This window comes from Neomonachus schauinslandi, chromosome 13 (assembly GCF_002201575.2).
Source record: "Neomonachus schauinslandi chromosome 13, ASM220157v2, whole genome shotgun sequence".
NCBI classification, from domain to species: Eukaryota; Metazoa; Chordata; class Mammalia; order Carnivora; family Phocidae; genus Neomonachus; species Neomonachus schauinslandi.
The window spans coordinates 90,854,482-90,878,855 of NC_058415.1; the positions used below are offsets into that span (position 1 = coordinate 90,854,482).

The 24,374-nt window shown below is 57.4% G+C and overlaps 1 pseudogene; it reads left to right on the forward strand.

Annotated features, from left to right (window-relative positions):
* The first annotated feature begins 19,164 nt into the window (after positions 1-19,164).
* LOC123326607 lies at positions 19,165-19,247 on the forward strand (annotated as a pseudogene).
* Positions 19,248-24,374: the final 5,127 nt, after the last annotated feature.

Genomic DNA, 24,374 nt, shown 5'->3' on the forward strand with positions numbered 1-24,374 from the left:
AGCTCCCGGTCCACGTGGGCTTGGAACCAAGGGGCAGCTGGCTCCTGGGGAACCCCAGGCCAGGCTTCGCAAGCTTTAGAGTGAATCCGAACCACCTGGGATCAAAATGCAGGTTCCTGGGACCACCTCCCAGAGTCTGAATCAAAAGACTGGGTAGGCCGAAGAATCTGCATTTCACAAAGCATATCAGCTTCCCCATCTGAGCAGCCTGTCTGCTCTGGGTGGAGGGTGGGAGATGCCGCGTCTTCCAGGGGACCCAGCGAGAGTGACAAGTGTGGGAAGGGTTTGTAGAATCAGGTCTTCGTGGGGTTGGGAGGACCAGGCAGGAAGGACCCAGGAGGTAGCAGCTCCCTCCCAGGCTGCATTTACTGAGGCTGCTTTTCTGGGTGTCTGCTGCGGGGGCGTCCAGGACTCGAGGCCAGACGGCACCTCCCGTCCCCTTTGCTTTTGAACCGAAGGGCATCCCGTAGTGTACGTGGAATAAATCCATGGGCTACTGCTGCGAGACCCCTGCCTCCCGCCCTGGTCCTGGCATGTTCTCAGCTCTGCCCCACATAGTGCGACCCTGGCTGGGAGAGCCCTCCTGGGCCAGCAGGTCACTCTGGGCCAGAGGAAGGGTTGGCCACCTGCCTCGTGTCCTGGGCGGGAGGCCGGATGGACCAGTGGAGTCCTCACCTACAGGGGGGCAGTTCGCTGTTCACTCCCCCTGAGTTCACCAGGAACAGAACCCACTGGACCCTCCCCAGGGACCATCCCCAAAGGCCCCCACATGAAATCAGGCAACACCCAGAGAAAGTTCCAGAAGTAAGAGAAGGTGAGCTCACCTTGCTGACCTGTCCATTTTGCACGTGCCGAAACGGAGGGAGGGGAGGCACTTGCCCGAGAGCACCCAGCGGGTTGTTGCTAGTGTTTGGGGTGAGAACCCAGCTCCCGACCCCCAGATGGCAGAAGTGGGTGGGAATGTGGGTTTCCTTCTAGCCCTGGTGAAGCCCCAGGCCTGTGTAGACCCTTCTCCAAGTGTCCTCTGGAATTGCTAGATAAAATACAGGATTTTATCAAATAGCAATGTTTTTGTGTATGTATGTCCCAAATGTTTTATGGGATATACTTATGCTAAAAGTTACCTATTGTTCTTCTGAAATTCAAACTTAGCTGAGGGTCCTGAAGCTTTATTTGCGCAGTCCTGCAACCCTGGTAACAGGAGAGGGGACTTTAGTCATTTGCCCACGAGGCATTTCCCACTGTGCTCCACGAGACCACTAGCTGTCCCTGTGGAGAAGAAGCTTGTTTGGGAACTTCTGTGTGAAACAAAATTGCATGACCCCCCCCCCCCACAGGAAGAGCCCACTGGTGGGCCGTGGAGCTCATGAGAATGGGAGAGAGAGACCTGGGGCGCAGCATCTTGGCTGATGGGCTGTGGGATGAGAGTCTGCAGGAGGGAGAGAAGAGAGCGCAGGGAAGGGGGAAGCAGCAAGAGGAGGAGCAAAGCCACGTGCATGGACAGAGGGGAGGAAGGAGGAATAATCCTGACCCTAGGGCTCACCCCGAGAGCGTCTCCTGGTGGCAAAGTCCAGGCTTGCGGGCCGGGCGCTTTGAGACCTGGGCTCTGCAGACGCAGCTGGAGTCTGGTCTCTCAGGGGGCCCCAGGAGCGCTCAGCAAGCTTCAGGCCGTGCTCCCCGTTATTCAGAGCAGAAACGCTGTTCGGCCCTGCCTACAATACTCCTGTCCAGGCCCCAGTGGCTTTGGAGAGCTTGACTTTTCCTGACCTCGACCAAGTCTCTGCGTCGGTTCTGGAGAAGCCTGGACTCAGGTGGCAAGTCTGCGGCCCCTGGGGTCTCCCCACATGGGCTCCCCCCCCAGAAACCCAGCCATGTGACCCAGGTCTCCCGGCTCTCATAGCTCGGAGTTCCTGGCCCCCCGAGGACGGGCAGGGTCAGAGATGGGAGCAGAGTGGAAACACCTGCCATCCAGCACAATCCTGCAGGATTCGGGGTTCGGCGGTGAGATTAGAGCTACAGCTCGATTCAGAGACTTCCTCTTGGAGACACATTTTGCTGGCAGCACCTGTGACCTGCACGGCTCCCTGCCTCTTCCCCTCCTCTGCCAACTGTCCAGCCGGCCCCAAAGGCCTTTCTGGGTTCCTGGGAGGTTCTCAGCTGGGAGGGGAGAGCAGTGACATTCCCAGGAAGAGCGACAGGCCCTGAGGACTCATTGCCTTTTGGAACGGAAGGCCTTGGTGACCCAGGACCCGGCTGGGGCGGGCCATCATGAGCCTTTTTGGCGTGACTGCTGGGGCCCAGAGGGTCAGCTTCAAGGCCACTGCTTGCGGCCACCAAACAGACCAGGGGCCTTTGGAATCGGGCAGCCCGTGGCCTGTGGATGTCCCCGTCCTCTGGCTCCTGTCCTGCTGGCCTAGGAGTGGCCGGTGGGCTGTCCCCACGGTGGTGGTTTCCTGCCCTCCGCGGGCACTTTGCGGTCTGTGGGAGGGACGCCTCGCTGGGCAGTTCCAGGAGCGTCCACCAGAGGGCGGGCCTGCACCTCTCAGCGTCCAGGCTGCGGGTGTGGGCGAACGGGACCGGGCGCCAGGTCCTGGGCAGGCCGGCGGCCAACCTGCGCTAAGCCTCAGCCCCTGGAGCACAGCCGGCTGCCTCAGCACACTGTCTGGCTTGCTGTGGCCCTGGGAAAGTCGCCCAACCCGCCTGGTGCCTCGGTTTCCTTCCCCGACAGGACCCGAGCTTGGGGCTTGGCTCCAGGGAAGGCTCAGGAGGGCTGGCTATTCCTATCCCAGTTCCCAGATAGAGAAACCGGGGCTCTGGGCATTTACGGGATGTCTGGAGGGGGTACTCCAGGGAGGCAGGCGGTGGGGTCTGGGGTCTGCAGTCTAGGCAGGCTAGTGGGTTTGTGGCGTTCCTGGAACGTGCCCGACCTGCAAATGCTCCGTCGGGTGTAACCTGGACACTTAACGGCGTTAGTTCTTCCAGAAGCCCGTTTCCCCACTATTACACAAGAATACCTGCTCACTGCGTGTGCATTTAAAGCCACACCAAGCAAAATAGCCCTGGTCTGACCACACAACCCAGTCGGTGGGCACAGTTTTTTGCATTTTACAGACAAGAATGATCTGCATTATTATCAGGTTCCTATTTCCTGTAAATGGCAGAGTTGTGATGGCTTTGAGCTGCTGGTGGGCGGCGTCCCGGGCAGGCCGCCCGTCAGGAGGTTTTTGTGCAGGGGACGGGGGGGGGGGGGGGGCCAGAAAAGGCCTTTTTGGTAAAAAAGTTTCCAGATTTTTCTCTGGGTATTAATGGGCCCTGATGGTTTTAAAATAGGACGTTCCTTGCAGTGCAGACACAGTGCCCGCTCATTCCGGGGACGGGCGTGTGGGTGTGTCGCTCTGTGTCCCTACAGTCAGCGTGCTTCTCTCTGCCCCCGAGAGCCGTTATGGGGCTGATGTTGCGTCCTGCAGCTGGTGGCAGAGAGAACACGCGGCCTTTGAAAGCTGCTTTTCTTTTGTTTCTCTGCACATCCGTGGAGGCTCCAGGTCGGGTGACGATGTGTCCCCCCCACCCCCGGCCATCACTCCCAGGGATGCCCCCAGGCCACTCGGCCATGCCTGCAGGGAGAGCGATGACCGTCCAGGGCTGAGGCCTCTCCTCAGGGGCCGCTATTAATAAAGTGACCACTGACCCCCGGAAGTGGGGAGGGAGGAGGGGACGGAGTGTTCCCAGGGTTGGCGTTTGGCCAGAGGCCTCCCTTGCGTGACTGGGAGGCCTCCAGAGCGCCCTGGTTCTGCCCTGGCCCCATGGCCCCCTGGCCCGGAAGCTCTGCGTGGACCGAGTGCGGGGGCTGCCCTTCCTCTGGGATATAAATATCCCAGCACCGGCCCCCTGCAGCCTCCCAAGAGGGCTGGCGAGGGAGGGAGGAGCCTCAGGCCTGAGACCCAGGTCATGGCCCTCCAGGAGCTGGCTTGGGGCCGCCGCGCTGTGCGGTTGTGTGTGGGGGGGCCCCCGGGGCAGCCTGGCAGCGAGGCCCTGCTTTACTCCCCTGCTGGTTTGGTCGTTGGTGGATGCCGGCTGGGGCAGAAGAGGGGCCCTGCCCGGGACTGGAGAGACGGGGAGGACAGGAAAACGGTCTAGTCTTCTCTACACCTGTGTGCGCCCCTCTGGGGCTTTGGGCCTCGGGTTCCGGGAGGGGGAGACAAATGACCGAGTCCCGACGGTCCGCGTGGCCAGTGCTGTGCTGGGTTCTCCGATCCCTTGCCTGTCCTCACACAGAGGGGGCCTGCATCCCGCAGGTGAGGTGCGGAGGCTCAGGTGACCAGTGCAGGCCACATGGGGGTTAAATCCCACCACGGTCCCCTGGATGCTTCCGAAAGGCTGTGGGTTCTGGTCCCTCCAATTGGAATCCGGAGAAACTGGTGCTGGAGGAGGGGCCGAGCGTTCTCAGCACTGCAGGGCCCAGGCCCTGGGTGGGGGGCAGACACAGCCCCTCCTAGTTCTTGGTCCTCGTGGGCCCAGCTTGGCAGGGATGGTGGGGGACTCACGATGAAGCACTGACAAATCCTTTGCATGGGGCAGCAAGACTCATCCTTAAACACGCACTGGAAAAGGTTTACTGTAGAAGATGCTGCCAGACAAAGCATGGCTGACCCAGGAGGAAGGGGGAGGCCCGGGCTACCAGCTCTCTCCCAGTCTGGCCAATCAAAGCTGCCTCCACCACCCCCCCACCCCAGGTGCCTGCTGGAGCCAGGGGCTTAGAAGAGTCCTTCTGCCCCTGCTACCTGGGCTCTCCTTTCTGCATGTGACAGAGGAGAAAGCTGAGGTTCAGAGAGGACTGCCAGCTAGAAGGAAACAGAGGGATTTGAAGGCAGCTCTGGGTAACTGCAAAGCCCAGGCTAGCCCCATCCTCTCTCAGGGACTGAGACTTCCATCAGAAGCCACAACCCCTTGCCCCCCACCCCCCGCCACCCCCCAGTGCCACCCATGGCCAAATACGTTTGGGAAATTCTGCTCGCGGTTCTCCCGGAGGGCCAGCATGCCGAGCAGCGAAGGCTCTGACAAGTCCCGCATGGAAGAAGTCTGCTCTCCTCTGTTCACCCAGTGCTTTCCAAGCTGGGGTACGGCCCATCCCTGGGGGCGGGGGCAGGGTGGGGGCAGGCCCGATGGGGTACAGGCTGCTGTGAGCTGCTATGGTCGGGCTGTCCAAAATGTCCCCCTTTGAATGAGCCGCAGGGCCCCAGGGCAAGTCCCTTTCTCTCTGCACCGTCTTCTCAACTGTGAAAGGAGGGGAGAAACGAGGCCCATTCCGTGGAGCTCTTGGGGGGCATGGAGGAAACCTTGCTGAGCACTAGTCTCTGATGCTCTTCCTCCGGGGAACCTGTGCGTATTGAAGACCTACTGCGTGTCTTGCCCTGCATGGCCTACCCTCTTGGAGGAAAGCCGGCAGTAGACAAAGGTTTCCTGATTTGGATTTTGAGTTCCAGGGGCCGAGGGAATTTGTCTAGGAGAGGCCGGGAAAGGACAGGCTGAGTTTGTCCGGGGAAAGCGGGGAGGGCTCTGGGAAGAAGACCCAGCCTGTACAAAGGCCCTGGGGTGGAGAAAAGCAGGAGTGGCCCCGAGACTGGAAGAAGGGGAGAAGCTCAGGAAGGCCCAGAGGCCAGGAGGCTGGTGGGGCTCTGGGAGGCTGTGCAGGTGAGCAGGGGTAGGGGGCAGATGATAGGATCAGATGCCACAGGGCAAAGGTGGGCAGCGTGGAGGAGGCAGCCCAGTGAGTCACTGTGGTTGCCTAGGTGGGATGTGGGGCTGGCTGGCTTGCTGCCCTGATGCCTCTCCAGGGCTCCAGCAGCCCCTGCCCTGCCCGTCCATCTCGTCGGGGCCCTGGGTGTTGCGCCGAGGGGGCTGGAGTGTGCTCTGCCCACACTTCTCGGGGAGCCCTCTCCTGCTGACCGTATTGGCCCCCGGATGCTGGCGATGCTGCTTTGGAGGAGCCAAGGAGGGGTTTGGGGAGGCCGTTCTGGATATGCGCTCCGGCTGCTTCTGGCCCAGGCATGGACCAGCGCTGTGCCAGGCTCCAGGGGAGCCCTGGGGACGACCAGGCAGGAGGCGCCTGGCCAAGGTGCCCTTGCAGAGGGGGGTGGGGGCCTTCTGCCCCCTTCTGCCCCACCTTCATTTGCTCCCTCCACCGAGACTATGTCAAGGGGCATTGGCGTGCACTCCCAGGGCTGGCTCTATGCCATCTCCCCTCCCTGGAGCCAGAGGGTAGGGGGTGTGCTCCCATTCATGGGAGAGGAAGCAAGCGCAGGGTGGGATCACAGCAGACCAGGGGGTGGGGGGCATCTTTCAAGTCATGTGCCTGGGCCCCAATCCAGACTTTTTGTGGACACGGCCCCAGAGGCAGGCCTGACTGGGAAGGTCCCACGGGGGGTTGGACAGAAGGGTGGGCCCGGGAGGAGGCCTGGATGCTGCGGGCCCGGCCTGGCCCATTCTTGGCTCCCCAAACATCCTGCCCCTGCCCCTGTGCCCCCCGATGTTGCCCATGGCCCCAGTAGCCTCTGCTATTTCCCATCCCGCTGAGCCTCGGCCTGATCATGTCCCCAGCTCCCTGCAGGCTCCACGCCTGGCCTGCTGCCCGCCAGGGGCAAGAAACACGCCAAACGCCCGGGCATGCTGCAGGCGACGCGGGTCCCGGGACCTCCCGCTAGCCGGGTGTGGACTGAGGCTGCGTGGGGCTGGGACTCCCGCATGGCTGAACCCCTGTGTGGTCTCCTCATGGGGTTCCTGTGGCTGCTGTAGGGAAGGACCACAGGCTGGGAGGCTGAAAACAATAGAAATGTATTCCTTCCCCGTTCTGGGGACCGCAAGTCCCAAACCCAGGTGTCACAGCGCCGTGTTTCCCCTGGGGGCTCTGGGGGAGGGTCCTTCCTGCCTCTCCCAGCCTGGTGGCCCCAGTGCTCTTGGGCTGTGGCCACCCCTCTAGTCTGCTCCATCTTCACACGGCCTCTCCTTTTCTGTCTCTTGTGAGGACACTTGTCATTGGGCTTAGGGCCCACCCTAATCCAGGATGACCTCATGTCAAGACCTCAGCATAATTACATCTGCAAAGACCTGTTCCTGATAAGGTCACATTCACAGGCTCCAGGAGATGCAGCTTGTGGGGCCAACATTCACCCCACCACACTGCCCGGGCCTCAGTTCCTGCATCTGTAAAATGGGGTTATCATGAAGACTGGATGGGGCTGGGCAGAATGAGCATCGCTGTTTGTCCTGGCTCACCGGCTCTCCTCCTCCTCTACCCGCAGAGGGGTCTGCGCCTCCCAGGGGGAGCAGCCCTGTCCCAGGCATCAGGACTGGGTTTTGGCCCTCACTCTGTCACCAGCCCCTTCTCGACCTTGGAGATGTTGCTCCTGCATCTGGGAAATGGGAAGATTTTTTCCTGGGGAGGGGGTCATGGGGGGTCCTGTTCCCCTCCCCTGAAAAGTGCATCTCTGTGTGTGCACCAATTTCAGGGGCTCATAGACACACAGGCAACCTTTCCATCAGGCCCAGGACAAGATGTGGAGGCCAGCAAGGCTCTGCCCCCCACCCTGTCCCTTCCCCCTCATGCTGCTCCCTCTGCCGGCACCACACCCCCACTCTCCTTCCAGGACGTCCTCAAGGCCGGCACCGTTCCCTTGCAGGGGGCCCATGCCTCGGCCTGCTGCTGGGGGTCTGCCTGGTCTCCCCCTCTGCTGCACTCCTGGCCCCGGGGGGGCACACCCGGGGGCCTTGTGCCAAGTTCACGAGCAAGGGATGGGGGCAGCAGGCAGGGAGGAGAGGGTCTCCAGGTGGCAGGGGCAGAGTTGAGAGAGGGAGCCTGACTGGGCAGCCGTGGGGGGGGGTCCTAGAGTTGCCCAGGTGGGCGGGCTCTGTGACCCAGGAGTTGCCTAGGTGGGCGGGCTCTGTGACCACCTGTGTCAGGGCCGAGAGCCCAGAGGCGGCTCCGATGTCCCATGAGCAGGACAGGCTTCTCCTCCCTGTGTCCATGCATCCTCTGCAGGCCCACCGTGCACCACGCCTGCTGGGGGGACAGGAGCTGGCCAGGCTCTAATCTTTGGGTGTAAGGACAGGACAGGAGGGCCAGCCAGGCTGCAGCTCTCCCCAGGGCGCCTCGGCCCGGCCGTGTTGCAGGGGGCCCTCCTCATGAGCCCCCTCCAGCAGCCCACCCTGGAGCCGCGCCAGGCTCCCTGCAGAGCTGGCTCACGGACCAACGGGTGTGCGGTGTCTTCCTGCTCACTTAGCTTATTTATTTAGCCTGGAGTAACCCCCACCATCGCCTCTGCTCCGTGGGGCGCCAGCATCCTCCACACTTGGCCCTGCGACCTTGGGATTCTGGTCTGCAAGCTTCCCCTTCCTTCCAGGCCTGTGTCCAGGGTGGGCCCGAGGGGCCCGTCCATGCAGCCCTGTGCTGACTGCATCCGGCTGCCGGTGAGCGTCCAGTGAGGCTGGAGCTATGAGGGGGCCAGGCCCCACCCGCTCCCCCACCCGTTTGCCCACGAATCCCTCCACTCAAGCTGGGCTCCCCCGCCTAAGGTCGCTCGGGACCTCCGCGTATTCTCAGCCAGCGGTGCAGGCCCCAGTCCTCTGACTGGACCATCACAACCTCGGACACCTTCACCCCTGCTCCTCCTCAGCCTTCCTTCTTCCCCGTGGCCTTGGGGACCCCCACCCCGCCAGGACCCCCGCCCCTACTCAGCCCGTGTGGGGTGGGTGCTGGCAGACCCCGGGCTCTTCTCCAGCTGTCTGCACTCCTTAGAGGCTTCTTCCATGCCGGGCTTCTAGTTCCTTCTACGGGCCGACGACCCCACATTGCTATCCAGGCAGCACCAGTCTCCCCCGCACTGTCCCACCTCAGACTGATGGGAGAAATGGGGTGGGGGAGTCGAGCGGGCCAGGAAAGTGAGGGGAGCAGGCTTGGCTTCCATCTCAGCAAGCAGCTCTCCGGTGAGGCCTCTCCCACTTTGGGGTCCCTGGAGAGTCACATGGCCTGCCCGGGCGGCCCTGGGAGTGGGCTTCTCTCTGTGCGGGTGCTCCCGGGCAGGTGCTCCCATGGCACGGGGTCCCGCAGGTTGAGTCTCAGTTCCCCCGGTGGGAGGGGTCAGCAGGCGGTTTCAGAGGCCACCACAGTCCCAGTGATGCTCCGGTGTGACCCTCAGAGACCCCGGGGCGGGTGGGTCAGGCATCACCGCCCCTCCGCAGGTAAGGTACTCGCAGGTGAGAGGCCCCGGATGGAGCGGCACAGCTGCTTTACAGACACATCCACCCGCGCCTTTGCGGGGCCCGTTCGGGGCTCCACGCAGAGCTTAGGAAAAGCACTAAGTTCTAGTATCTTGTGGTCATGAGAAAGACGGATGGACTCTGCGTACACAGAGCGGAAGGGATCGGGAAGTGACAAGGCAGAAATCAGTTCCACACCCAGAGACCACCTGGGTTGGCATTTGGGTGCACATCTTTGCACTGTTTACCCGTGTGTGCATGTGCGAGCATGCATGTGTGAGAGTGTGTGCATGCCTGTGGGTGGGTGTGTTCGTGTGTGCACACGTGTGTACATGTGCATGTGTGTGGGCATGTGTGCAGGTGCGTGTGCATGCATGTGTGTGCACGCGGGCATGTGTGCAGTGCGCGTGCACATTTGTGTAAGTGCAGGTGCGTGTGTGCAGGTGCGTGTGCATGCATGTGTGTGCTCACAGGCGTGTGTGCAGTGCACGTGCACATTTGTGTAAGTGCGGGTGTGTCTGCAGTGCGTTGCGTGCATGTGTGTGCACGTGGGCGTGTGTGCAGGTGTGTGTGCATGCATTTGTGTGCTCGTGGGAGTGTGTGCAGGTGTGTGTATGTGCATGTGTGTGTGCACAGGCATGTGTGCGGGTGTGTGTGCATGCATGTGTGTGCTCATGGGTGTGTGTGCAGTGCGTGTGCACATTTGTGTAAGTGCGGGCGAGTGTGCAGGTGCGTGTGCATGTATTTGCGCGCGGGCGTGTGCGCAGGTGTGTGTGCATGCCTGTGTATATGCACGGGCGTGTGTGCAGGTGTGTGTACGTACATGTGTGTGTGCACAGGGATGTGTGTGGGTGCGTGTGCATGCATGTGTGTGCTCGCGGGCGTGTGTGCAGTGCGCGAGCACATTTGCGTAAGTGCGGGCATGTGTGCATGCGTGTGTGTGCTTGCGGGCGTGTGTGCAGTGCGTGTGCATGCGTGTGTATACGCACGGGCGTGTGTGCAGGTGTGTGTACGTGCATGTGTGTGTGCACAGGCATGTGTGCTGGTGCGTGTGCACGTGAGCACGTAAGCATCACGGGACTGTGCCTTACTGCTGCCTCTCTCTTACCTTTTCCTGTGAGGTCCCAACGTGAGGTCCTTCTACCACATGACTTTAAATGCCCAGGAGGTGTCACATTGTGTAAAGATTTAGCAATTTATTTACCCCTCCCCGCCATGAACCATTTTGACTACTTTTGCCGTAGCCAACACCAGCATCCATACCTCCTTGCCCACGTCTCTGATGGAGAAAGCAAGGCAGGTCAGGGGGCACGCCGTGTGTCACTCTGTGTGTGGAAATTGCCCTTTTTCCTTCCGGGGCAGTAGGTGGGCCGTCTTATTAATTTAGGTGTTAGCAAAAAATATCACTAGCCAATTCGGTATGGGCAAAGAGATGTCTGTGTTCTTTTAACTTTTGAATTTTGTGACGTTAAACATTTTGAAAAAAACCCTGTCTATATGAATAACATAAAGCCTTTTCTAGCCATATATGTTGTACATATTTTTCCAAATTTGTCCTTTGTCCTTCAGCTTTGTCTGTGATTTGTTTTCCTCATGGGACATTACTTTTTTTCCCTATTCAGTCCTGTCGCTTTCCTTGATCAGGGTGGTCTCGGCGTGTGGTGGGTGGTTTTAGGGCGAGCCTGGGGGTGTGGGGAGGACAGCCCTCAGTGGGCTGGAGGGTGGCTCGGGGCCGACTTGGCCTCCCGGGGGCTTTCTCTGGCGGGGGGGGGGGGGGGGGGGGTCAGGCGTTCATGCCATCGACCTCTTCCTGGAAATGCATTTTGTGGTGGGACGGCTTGGGGTCATCCCTTTTGGCTCTTGTCAACCTAAACAGGACATTCTGTGCAGTAACAGAGATGACGCTTTGTTTGTTTGTTGGGAAATCAAAGGTATGCGAGTGTGTGTGTGCGAGCTTGTGTAGGAAATGGGGTAAGACTCACTCAATTAACTAGTTAAAAAAAAGAGAGAGAAAAAAAGCCTTGACTATCCTTACAAATCCATTTCCTTTCCGGTCCAGAACAGTGGGGGGCCCCGCCCCGAGCTCTCGGCTCCTCCCGTGTCACAGGAGAGGCCTCTGGATGGAACACGGCAAGCATGAGGACGGCAGCACTGGGCAGTCCAAGGAGGACGGGATCTCAGGGGGTCCAGGCCAATGCTCCCCTACCCTGCACCCGGGGGCTCCCCCGAGGCCAGCGAGGATGGGGTCCTTGGGCTGTTTCCAGGGCATTCCATCCAGTTGGTTAGAGATCACATTTGCTTCCCAGCACGATGCCCTGGTGGGGTCACGGCTGATGTCTCTCTTCAGACTCATTTGCAGATGGGGAAGCTGAGGCCCGGTGCGTGGGAGGCCTCTGTGGGACTGGGACCCCTCTCCTGCTCCTACCTGGTCTTGCCCCGCCATCCCCTGACTGCGGGGAAGGCAGAGACACTGTGCGCGCCGCTCGGGCGCCGTCCGTATCACGGCTCCAAGGCTCGCGGCCACAAGACGGGGAAGAGGCTTCCAGCAAAGGGTCGTGATTGCAAGGATCGAATCAGATGATGGGTGCTGGCATGCAGTAGGCGCTCAGTCAGTAATGCTGACAGACGAGAGAGGGTTGGGTTTGTACTATCTCGAGACAGTTTTGCGTCGGTGATGCCCATGAGGCTGTTGGCCTAGAGAGGAAGGGACAGTCTAGCGGCTCTCTAGAGATGGTTGGTGCCCCTGCCCCCCAGACGTGTAAGGGTTCAGGGAGCCGTCAGACAGCCAGACTCCCAGGGATGCCCCAGCGGGGGGCCTACTCACACGTCCCCACCACTGACCTGGGGGATGAGGCTGGCGTCCGGGCCCAGGGTCGCTGGACTCCTGGGGACCAGGTGTCTCGGAGCAGAACCCTGGCCCAGTCTTTCTCCAGCTGGAGCCCCTGTGTCCATGTCTGTAAGGTGGGTCTGTCCATCCCACCCCAATGGTGAGAACCCCCGGGCAGGGTCAGTCTCGGTTAGCCCTGCAAGCCTCATGTGAAGGCAGAGTATTGCACTCTTTTCCCATACTGCTTGCCTGCCACTTCCTGGCCCTCCCAGACCCGGGGATGGGTTAGCCCATGCTCCCGAAAGCAGCTCCCGAGCCTGGGCGCGGATTCCTGAAGCGAGGAGGCGCACGCTCTGGATTGCCCGCCGGCCTGCCTCGGCTAGCATGGACTGGCTCCAATACGTGGGTGCCAGGGCCCAGACTTGCCACCGATGGGGCGTGGGGGGCTCGGCCCTCCTCCTCGGCCCATGCTACTGCTGTGGGCCCCATGCATGCAGCCATGGGGCCACGTGGGCTGGGTCAGGATGGGGGGCCTGGCGCTTCTGGAGGCGAGGGATCACCTAGGCAGGCAGTGGGAGGGTGACGGCGGGAGCAGGGGTGTTCCCAGACAGGGGAGAGTCAGGCAGAGCTGACCCCGGAGGTAGGAGTCCTGACCCCCAGCTGGTGCTGGACGCTGAGTGAGGGGCCCCCAGACACATGTGGGGCTGTGCAGGGTGGGGGACAGGACCGTCTCCGAAGCTGCCAGGCGCTTGGAGTATTTGATTTCCTCCCCACCACTCCCCTCTCGGAATCCAATTAATCAATAGAAGAAATCTCTCGTGTGGTACCTCTCTGAGCCCCACAGGCTCCTACAAGATTGATTAACACAAACATCAATTTCTCGGGCTGCACGCCTCCGAAAACACGGCCCTTTTTCAGATTGAATTGCTACTGTGTGCCCGGTGTAAATAAAGGAGGGGGGAACGCGGAAGATTTGTTGCTGTGTATGGCAGCTGTTGTTCCCCACTCGGCTGGTGCTGGAGCGAGAGGGTGGGCAGGGGGGCGGGAGAGGCGGGCGGGCAGGCAGGCAGAGGAGGTCAGGGAGAGGAGAAAACCAGAGGGATGGAGAGAGGTGGTGGGGTCGCTGGGCTCGGGGAGGGAGGTGCTAATTGGTTCTTCTTCTCTCTGGCAGTCGGGGAGGGGGGATGGCAGGCCAGGGTGGGCACTGTGGGCCTGGTAGTGGCAGCCGGGAGGGTGGCCTGGCCCCTCCGTCCTTCCAGCCGGTGCAAAGGGAGGCCAGGAGGGCCAGAGCCCAGAGCAGGGAGCTGGGAAGCTGAGCCCGGGGAGCTGCTCCACACGGTCACACCCCTTTGCTGGATCCATGACCCTGCGACCCTGTGTTTGGTGGCCTCCCAGGCATGTCCCCGTGTGCCGGTCCTCTCCCTTCCCAGCCCAGGCCCTCTGTCCCACATGAACGCGCTCAGCCCCCCCAGGGGGACTGCGGGTCTCTGCTCCTCGGTCCCTTGCAGCCGGGGTGCCACACGACCCTATGTGTGAGAGCCGTAAACACAAACATTTTCTAGTAGCCGCATTAAAGAAAGAAAAACCGGTGAAATTAGCTTCAAGAATATATTTTAGGTAACCAAACGTACTCTGTATAAGATCATCTCAACGTACCTCGAAAAAACAAGGATTCATGTGGTTTTTTGTTTTCGGGCTGGTCTTTGCAATCAGGAGTGTGTTTCATACACGTGCTGTCTCCGTTTGGGCCACGTGCTCCGTGGCCAGCATGGCAAGGAGGCCGTGCTGGATGGGTGGCTCTGGACCTGCCTTGGCATTGGCCTTGGCCTTCCGAGTGTGGGTGCCCCGTTTAGTCCAGGCGACAGCCCAGTCAGGGAGCCAGTGGGGTCCTCCCCTGACAGGTGAGGGGCCCCGGCACTGCTGCGGAGGGAAGGGAGGAGGTTGGTGTGAAGAGAGAGCCATGTGCTCAGGGCCACAGTCCCAGCTCCGTCACCTCCGCCGCACTCCCCACTTGCAGGGGCTCTGGGGCAGCTCAGGGGCTGGGAGCAGGGGCAGGGGCCAGTTGCCGGGATTATGATTACCGCCGGTGGTCATTAGGGTGCGGTCCCCTTCCCTGTTGGCATCTAGCAGTGGTGGCTCACCTGGGGCAGGACCTTTACCCCCTTCACCGGCTCACGTCGGGTGGCCTCTGGCCTCAGAGCTGCCGAGTATGTGGCTGGGTCCTGGGAAAGCAGGGGGATGTGAGTGTGGCCTGCTCTGTCCCGTCCTTGCAGTGGGAGGGCGTGGGGACCCTGAAGCTGCCTGTCAGTCCAACTGGACACTGTCTAAAAAGCAAGAACCCCCCACCCCCACCCCAAGGCAAAGCCTGCAGTTCCGGCCTGCCCTCTGCCCTGGGGGGTGGCGGTGGGGGGATGGGACTGTGGTTTTGCGGGAGCAGCAGGTACCTGGGCCATTGTCCCTGACCTGGCCCGCCCCCGCTGCGAGCCCTCTGTAGCTCCCCAGTGCCCTCAGACCCCGCGGGGTGACACCCGGCTCCGCCTCACCTCTGGACCTCTGCCAAGGCTGCTCCTTCTTCCTTCACAAGGCTGATGTCTGCTGTCCCCTTAGGACCTGGCTGCCTGTTATTCTGGCAAACGTGCCTTGTGGGCTTGTGAGCGTGGGCTCTGGGATGCCCGGACGGGACCCTCAGCTGGGAGCTCCTGAAGGTTGAGTGGATGTCACCTGGGGGAGGAGACCAGGCACAGAAACTTGCGGGTGAGAGGCAGGGGGGCTGGGGCTGCCGGCTGGCTGTGAGCTGGGGGCTGAAGGCCCAGGCGGGTGGGTGCCCGCGGCTGCCGGGCCCTGGGCCAGGGGGGCTAAGGAAGCAGAAGGATGGGTTGGGGGTCACTTGGAGCAAAGGACTGGACTGTGTGGATCAAGTCAAGGAGGCTGGTGCCTCTTCTATGCTTTGGAGAATTGCCCTCATTTTTGGCTGTGGCATCACCCCAGAAACTCCCGGGGAAGGCAGGCCAGTGGAGGCCAGCACGCCGCCCCCCACCCCTGCCATCTCCCCCCGCCTGCACCTTCTCGAAGTCCCGGTCTGCTCCTGACTGAAGAGAAGGGCCGGGGGTCAGGAATGTTCCAGCCCTCAGCTACCCTTTCCTGGGGGCCTTGGCGACTTCTGCTGCCCCATTTCCCATTACAGCCCAAGGTCGGTTGGTTCGTGAGGGTCCAGGTGGAGAGCCCAGGGCCCGCGGTGAATGCACTCTGCTCTCAGCAGCGGGGTTTTGGGGGGCTTCCTGGAATCGGGGGGCCGAGGGCCCCGGGAGGCCGAGGGCCCCGGGACCTGCAGGCGCAATGACACGTTCTGGCCTAAGAGGCTGAGGTGCCGCCGCGTGGGCTCCGCCGGCCTGCCTCACCCTCCCAAACCCCGCCAGCCTCCCTCTGCCCTGCCCACCCGCGTGCGTCGCTGGGCCTTCCTCCTTCCTGGAGGCCCCGAGCCTCCTGCCCGGGCAGCCCTGGCACATCCCCAGCACCCCAGCGGGGACAGGTGTCTGCCCCGGTTCTGGGCCTGCCTCCCTGACTCTCTCTGACCCTGGCTACCTCTGGGGGATGGGAATGGGGGGGGGTGCTGAGACAAGGAATTATTCTGTCATGATGGCTTTGTGTCCAATGAGCTGAATTAGTGTTTTTATATTAAAAATATATTTTTTAAAAAATTAAGGTTAACTTATATACAGTCAAGGGCGTAAATTGTAAGTATACAGGTCCGTGAGATGTTACAGACTCTTCCTGTATAATTTTTTAAATGTAACAGATCATAGGCATTAGAAGAGTCTATCTGAATCACGTCTCTGTGCTGGGGACGGCGGGGTGGGGGGTGGCAGGAGATAGCGCCCCAGTCCAGCCTCCTCGGCTGGGAGCTTGGTTCTTACCCCCTTCCAGCGTCCTTACCCCGAGTTACTCTCTGGGTCTGTGGGTGAGCGAACGGGATCAGGGGAGGCAGAGCCTCAGGTGCGGGACACCAAGCCGGGCACAGACCCGGGTCTCTGGACTCAACCCGGTGCGCTCTGCACAGACACGCACTGTCTCGGGGCCCTTCCCCAAGGAGCACCCTGGGGACTGAGGCCGCCAGCTGCTGGGGCCGGAGCACTCAGAGCGCTATCAGCCCGCACGCACACGTTTGTTCTTCCATTCGGCCGTTTGGCAAACGCCCAAAGCCTGCGGTGGGTGCCACGCACTGCACCGTGTCCTTTAGATGCCCTGCCCCCTGGTGCGGGCATTAGTGTCCCCATCTTGTACGTGGGGAAACCAGAGCCCAGAGAGGGGGAGAGGCTTGTCCGAGGTCACACACCCAGAGCGTGGTGGAGCGGGGGCCTGAACTCCGGCGGGTCTCACGCAAAAGCCTCCAAACCCATTTTCTTCAACTTCCACCCCTCAGCGTCTTGGCCCTGACCAGAAGGCTTTCTGCCGCTCCCCTAGTGACGTCAGGGCTTCTCTGGGAGGGGGCAGCCCCTCTGTAGCCGGGTCCTCAACAGGAGCCCCGGGTGCGGCCCGCGGTGGGCACAGGCCTCGTGCGGGGCGGGCTGTGTGGATGCTTCCAGGGCTTCTGGCTGCTGGATCTCGTCTGCGCTCGAGCTCCTCCTGGGCAGGTGGGCTCAGTGGGAGCACAGAGGCCTGGTTTACCCCCAGCCCCTGTTTTATGGAGGGGGAAGCCAGGCCCAGAGAGGGGAAGCACACGGCCCCAAGCCACATAGCAGCAGAGCCGAGCTGGGCCCGGCGCTCCGTAATCACAGCCTGCTTATCACGGCGGCGGGTGGGAGCCGATGGCTCCCTGCTTGTGAACTTCGAGTGAGTCAGGCCCGCTGTGGGCTTGGGCACGTGGGCAGGCGGGCAGGCGGCGGGCACTTGAGTTAAGTGTGGCTAATTTGGTCTAAGAACACGGACGCCACTGGCAATTTCTGCATCTCGGAGAAAACAGGGGACAGTATGAGGCCTGTTCTAGATGCAGCAAGAAGGTGGGGCTGGGGGGCGGAATGCTGCTCAAGAGGTCTGGTGTTGGGGCGACAAAGGCCCCCCCAGCCACTTTCCCTGCCAGGGCGGGGCACCGGCAGCTGGTGGAAAAGGAAGCTCTTCCTTCAGTGGTCGGGGTGAAGGCAGAGCCGAGGCCTGTGCCTGCCAGTGGCCTCGGGAGCTGGCCCTGGGTCCCCCTGAGCTCACCGTGGTGGGTCCCGCATGCTCTCTGTCTCCACATCCTGCTCGCCCTCCTCCTGTGGGGACGGAGAGGAGGGCCCAGGGCGAGTGTAATGTGATCTGCCTGGCAGGGACCCCATGCACCATGGGGGGCACCCCCATGCCCGGCCTGGGAGGAGCCGGCCCCCAGGGTGGGTGTCCCAGCCAGCTGTGGGGTGAAGCTGCCGGCTCCGGACTTGGCATTTCTCCTCACAGACATCCATGTCCTTGGTTCAGAAACACTAACACCCACCTGGTTTCTAGACTAAAGGAAAGAAATAGGGGATTGGTGGGCGGGGCGATATCCGTCCTGGGTCCCTGCTTCATTCTTTCCTGCTACAATACTCCCCGAACACTCAGGGGGCCTCTGTGAGTCCCTGGCCCTACAGCTTCTGCTCTGACATGGGACCTCACGGGCCCAGTGACCACGGGGAACATGGGAAAGGAGCCATAATACTCTCCACTTGAGAGGAATGTTGCAGACTCAGGAGGTCCCCAAGGCAGCGCTAGCCCACGGCCCCCCCCCACCCCCAGCTCCCGGTGAGGGCTTCTTGACTGCTGTTGTCATGTGCACTTGGACCGCTGCACACGGAGCACAGAGGTGAAGGACCCTCATCTTGGATCATGGGGTAAGTAGACCTTGGGGGCCACCGCAGCCAGAGGGTCAGGAAGGCTGAGGCCCTGATGCTGGGACACCGGCGTGGCCGGTGAGCCCTGACTCACTCTCTCCTTTGAATAGTTCCTTTGGGACTGGCCTGGGGCCGAGTGTCGTCTCTGCCAGGATACCGGACACGGAGTCCCAGAGTCCCCGCCGGAACTCTCCCGTGTCAGCGGTCTCCAATCCCTGACTGCCCCAGCTGCCCAGGGCCATGCAGCGAGCGTAGGGGAGAAGTTAGAGCATGGCGAATGACAAAAAGTTTCGAACTGACTGAAAACTAAAATACAGCATATCAACTTTGTGTGATGCGGCTAAAACAATGTTTAAGGGAAAATTATAGCTTAAATTTATTTGTGGAAAATTTATATGTAGGAAATTTATAAAGGAGAATTTATAATTAAATACATTGAAAAAGAAAATCACAACACCAAAAAAATGAACAATTTGATTAAAAAATGGGCAGAGGACCTGGATAGACATTTTTCCAAAAAGACATACAGATGCCCAACATCACTGATCATCAGAGAAATGCAAATCAAAACCACAACGAGATACCACCTCACACTTGTTAGAATGACTAAAATCAAAAACATAAGAAATAACAAGTGTTGACGAGGATATGGAAAAAAAGAAATCCTCGTGCCCTTGGTGAAAATGCAAACTGGTGTAGCCAATGTGGAAGACAGTATGGAAATTCCTCAAAAAGTTAAAAATAGAACTACTCTATGATCCAGTAATTCCAGTATATTGGGTGTATACTCAGGGAAAACACTAACTTGAAAAGATATCTGCACCCTATGTTTATTGCAGCATTATTTACAATAGCCAAGATATGGAAGCAACTTGAGTGTCCATAGATAGACGAATGGACAAAGAAGAGGTGATATATGCCATTTGGGACCACAGGGATGGATTTAGAGGGTATAATGCTAAGTGAAATAAGGCAGATTGAGAAAGACAAATACCATATGATTCTAATCATAAGTGGAATCTAAAAAAAAAAATGAATGAACAAAAAGCAGAATGAGAAATATAAATACTGGGATGCCTGGGTAGCTCAGTCGTTAAGCATCTGCCTTCGGCTCAGGTCATGATCCCAGAGTCCTGGGATCGAGACCCGCATCGGGCTCCCTGCTCCACCGGAGGCCTGCTTCTCTCTCTCCCACTCCCCCTGCTTGTGTTCCCTCTCTCGCTGTCTCTCTTTAAAGCTCTGTCAAGCTTTGCGCAGTGGCAGTATCGTAGCCAATGAGGTTTATCCGAGGCACGATTATTGCTAATTAAAGCTCTGTCAAATAAATAAATAAAATCTCAAAAAAAAAAGAAGTATAAATACCAAGAACGAACTGATGGTTGCCAGAGGGGAAAGGGGTGGGGGATGGGCAAAATGGGGAAGGGGAGAGGGAGAGACAGGCTTCTAGTTAGGGAATAAGTAAGTCATAGGAACAAGGATCAGAGCATAAGGAGTACAGTCAATGATATTGTAACAGTGATGTAATGGGACAGATGGACAGACGGGCCTGTGGTGAAGTTAGTATAATGTGTAGACTTGTCCAATCACTAAGTTGTACACCTAACACTAATTTAACACTGTGCATCAAATATACTCAAGAAAAGAAAAGCAAAAGAAAATCAATGATCTAAACCCCACCTTAAGGAACTAGAAAAATAAGCAAATTAATTTCAAAGCAAACAGAAGGAAGGAAAGAGTAATGAGCAGACATCAATGAGATAGGAAAGAAAAGGGCTAGAGGAAAATATAATCAATGAAGCCAGAGTTGCCTCTGTGGAAAGACCATATATAATTGGCAAATCTCTAGTCAGACTGACAAAGAGAACAAGACAGAAGACACAGATCACCAATATCAGGATGAAAAAGGGGATATCACTACAGACCATGTAGATATTAAAATGTTAATAAATATTATTACAGTTTTGTGCCCACAAATTCTACAATTTAGAGATGAAATAGACAAATTCCTTCAAAGACATAAGCTACCAAAGCTCACTCAAGAAAAAAAAAACATTAAACTCCCATATATATTGGAGTTTGTTGTTTAAAACCCTCCAAAAACAATAAATTCCAGAGTTAGGTGAGTTTTCTGGCAAATTCTACCAATTCTACTTTTTATGAGGTCAGCGTTAGTCTGATACCAAAACCTGACAAAGACATTACAGGACAGTTCATCAAAAGAATACGTATGATTGCCAAATAAGCACATAAAAAGACGCTCAGTGTAATTAGTCATTATGTCATTGCAGAATGATGTACCACTATAACCTCTAATCATGACTTTTAAAAACCGACGATAGCGAGTGAGGATGCAGAGCACCTGGAACTCTCATACCTCACTGGTGGGAACACAACGTGTCCCAGCCACTCTGCAGTCTGGTGTTTTCTTACAAAGTTAAACACACGCTCACAGTATGTCCCAAGGATTCCACTCCTGGGTATTTACCCAAGAAAATCACTTAAAACTCTGTGAGTGAAGAAAATCACTTAAAACTCTGTGAGTGAATGTTTATAGCAGCTCAATTTATAATTGTTCCAAGCTGGAAGCAATTCACATATTTTTCAAACTGTGGTACGTCCATCTAATGAAATACTTTTCAGCCATAAACATGAATGAGCTATGGATACATGCAAGAACAGGGATGAATTTCAAATGAGTTATGCTGAGTGAAAGACGTCAGACTCAAAATGTTGCATACAGCATGATTTCATTTAAATGACATTCTAGAAAAGGCAAAACTATAGGGACAACAATAGATCAGAGGTTGCTAGGCACTGGCATGGAGTTTGGGAGGTGATGGATGTGTTCTCTATGTTGGTTATGGTGGCAGTTACACAATTATTTAAGGTTGTCAAGATTTAGAGAATTGTCCACTAAAAAAGGAAAAATTTTACTATAGATCATTATACTTCAATGAACCCGACTTGAAAATAATCAATTTGGAAGAATTAATATCTTTGTAATGTTGAGTTTCCTAAACCATAAACATGATCTATGTCCCCCCTTTATTTAGGTCTTCATGAATGTCTATTAATAAAATTATTTATTCTCTAGAGGTCTTGTGCACAGAACTAGATTTAGTTCCAGGTACCTGATCTCATTTGAGGTTGTTGCAGATGGTATCATTTAAAAATTCTCATTTTCTATCTATTTACTCCCATTATATAGACATAAATCTGATTTTATGTGTTGATTTTACATCCAGCAACCTTGTTAAACTCTTAGTAGTTCTCATTACTGACCTGTAGTTCATTTTGGATCCTCTGTGACACAATCACGTTACTTGTGACAGTTTTGTTTCTCCTTTTCCAGTCTTTTCACCTTTCATTTATTTTTCTTGCCTTATTGCACTGGTGAGGGCTGCTATTGCAATGTTGAACAGAAAGGGTGAGAGGAGAAATTCTTGTCTTGCTTCTAATTTCAGAAGGAAAGCTTTCTATATTTCACCACTAAGTATGCTGACTTTGGCAGATACTCTTAAACGGCTTAAGGAATTTCCCTTTTGTTCCTGGTTTGTAAGAGCTGTTTTAGTTTTAATTGTGAATGGATGTTGAATTTTTGCAAGTGTCTTTGCTACATGTAGTAAGACTCTGTCTGATTTTTCTTCTTAATGTGTCAGCATGGTGAATTATATTGATCAGTTTCCCGATGATCACCAAATCTCCTTTTCTGGCATAAATACAATTCCTTAATTACGCACTATCCTTTTTATGCCTGAATTCAATTTGCTAGTAGTTTATTTTATATTTTTGCATCCGTGTCTATGAGTGATGGTCTGCATTCAGCCTTGGTGTGGGGGCTGCCCTGCTCTTTCTTGTCTCCTTCCACAGGCCTGTGTCCTGGTCCCACCTAGGTTTAGGTCCCCCTTCCCTGCAGGGGGTACCAAGAGCCCAGACAGCCCCCCGACCTTGTGGCTCCATGATCTGGGCTCAGCAGGCCATGTTGCCCACCACCCCCCACCTCTGTTCCTCATCTCTGGAGACGTTATTGTGTTTGTAGCCCCACTGTATGTTTCGGGTCATCAGTTATGCTGCATTTATCACTTGGCCCAGAGCAGTGGGATGGGAGAGAGTGTGCACCCCAGAGCAGTGGGATGGGAGAGAGTGTGCACCCACGAGCTATTTTGGTTGGAAATCCCCTTTGATTTGGAGTGCAATCTTCTGCCTTTGCCTGTCTCGGCCTCTCCAATCCAGAGTAGATGAGGTGCCTTCACCCTGAAAACCAAAGCCTTTCAGAATGTTTTCTGAAAAACGGCAGCTTTCCCCGCGATGAGTCTGCTCCACCACAGTGGAGTGCAGATAAAGCTGTGGGTTTTTAAGTCACGTTTTTCTTCCGTCTGCATCTCGATCTCCCTTGGTATTAATGTGTCCGTGGCACATGAAGGTGGTGATAAGATCAGTGGCCTTCTTTCGGTTTCCCTGACTCGGAGACTTGCCCACGCTCCCGGGCTGGGCCTCCCTCCTCCCCCTTGCAGCCGTCGTCAGCCTCGCTCCCTCTGAGGAGCCCCTGGTGCTCTGTCCTTTGCCTTCGTGGCACCTGGTGCCCTCATGGTTCCACGTCGCCTGGACGGGTGGCCTGCGGGGCGGTGGCCGTCGTGCTGAGGGCTAGCCCCTGGGGCCAGGCCTGCAGAGAACCCACTCTGCATCTGTCACATGAAGGACACACGAAGGACGGGGCGTTTCCTGCCCAAAGTCCCCAGACCCCCTCCATTGTTGGCGCACCTCTGCCCGGGGAAGGACAGCAGGACACGGGACTGCTGGCCCCTTCCACCCGCTGCGGGACCTCTGCCTCCCTCCCGCTCTCCCGCTCTCCTGGGAAGGCCGGGCAGCTCCGCTCAGACTCCTGGAGGAGCCTGCGCCACTTCCTGTTTGAAGATCTTCTAAGTTTATGGAATTTGAGAAACGCTGTGTTAATAAGGCAGAACTGACCTTTGACCTCCCCTCCCCCTCACATCCTGCGACAGGAAGCCCCACCTACCAGAGGGGCAAGAACAACATCCCTGGGAGGAAGGCCTTTTGCCTTTTCACCCCATCCTCTCTCTGGAAAGTTCTGTGCCCTCTTCCCTGGGGGGAGGAGTACGATAGCTGTGTGCGCATCCTCGTTCTAGGGGGCGTGTTACATAAGGGCCCGAGCTCTGCGGAGGCGCAGGGACGGCGGGGAAGCTGGGGAGCCCGCGGGGTGCCCCACACCTGTCTGGGCCGGGCCCAACCCCCCACCCAGGGCAGGGCGGGGAAGGGGGGGGAGGCCATCAGTCGGAGAGTTTTATTTACCTTGAACGGCTCAGCCGAGCAGACACATTATTTAGGGACGAGAATAAAAAGCCATTCACTTTACTTCAATTGACCATTTAGTTCAATTTGTGTGTTACTGCAGGTAATTACTCCAGTAATAACGTGCGGTAATCTGCGCTGATTGGGGAGCTGGCCCTGGCCCCGTGTTAATGCCGCGTGCCGTATATACTAATTACCCATGTGTTACCATGGTTATTTGCATGGATGCCGTGTTAACGGCACCCTGGAAACATAAAGCGATAGCGGGTTTTGAATTAAATCTTTGTGTTCTCTTAGAGCTAAAAGTGCATTTCACATAAAATAGTCATGAATAAAATGAGATCATCTTGTCGGAGTTGCCAGGAAGCTGATTAACTGAGCTGCAGAAATGTGACTTTACCCTACTCAAGAATTAGAGCCTCCCGAACGTTGTCGGGGTTGCTAGGCAGCCCCCAAGATGACATCACTCACAGGACCACACCGCCAGCGATGTCATCTCTCCATATTTATAGCGCCTCCGTGGAGAGGGTGTGCGTTGTAGAAAGGACGTGATTTTCTCCTGCATGATGGGTATGAATGGGGGGCGGGCCTCCGAGAAAGAACTCGGGAACACCTGTGTGACTCTTTCTCAGGGGACAGAGGCTTTATTTCCACTGGGTTACACCGGGGCCCAATGAAACGGTGTGTGTCACAGCCCACGTCCGGGAGCTTGGTCTGCGGAGGTGCAGTCTTCCTGCTGGTGAAGGGCAGCCGCATGGGTGTCCAGGCCTCTGAGGGGCAGGGCCCCCGAGCTGGGGAGCATGCACCCCCACTCGCGGCCGTGACAGGCCAGCCCCTTGAGCCGGGGCACAGCTGTCCTAACTGTGCTGAGCCCCTCATCCTAGGGGGCATTCAAGGGAAGGCCAGATGACTACAGCAGAGAGGCAAGAGAGAGGTGGCAGGGAGCGTGGTTGGCCCGCTGACCACTGCAGTCCCTCCCAGCTGGCACGTTCTGTGCTCCTGTGGCCATGACTCAATGTCCCCTCTGAGATGGGCTGGCCACACAGCTGGGGCCTCGGGGAGCTCGAGGTCTAGGGGGCGGAGGTGAATGGACCCCAGTGAGGAGTGAGCCTCTGGGACAGGGGCGGGCTGCCTGGAGGGGCTTT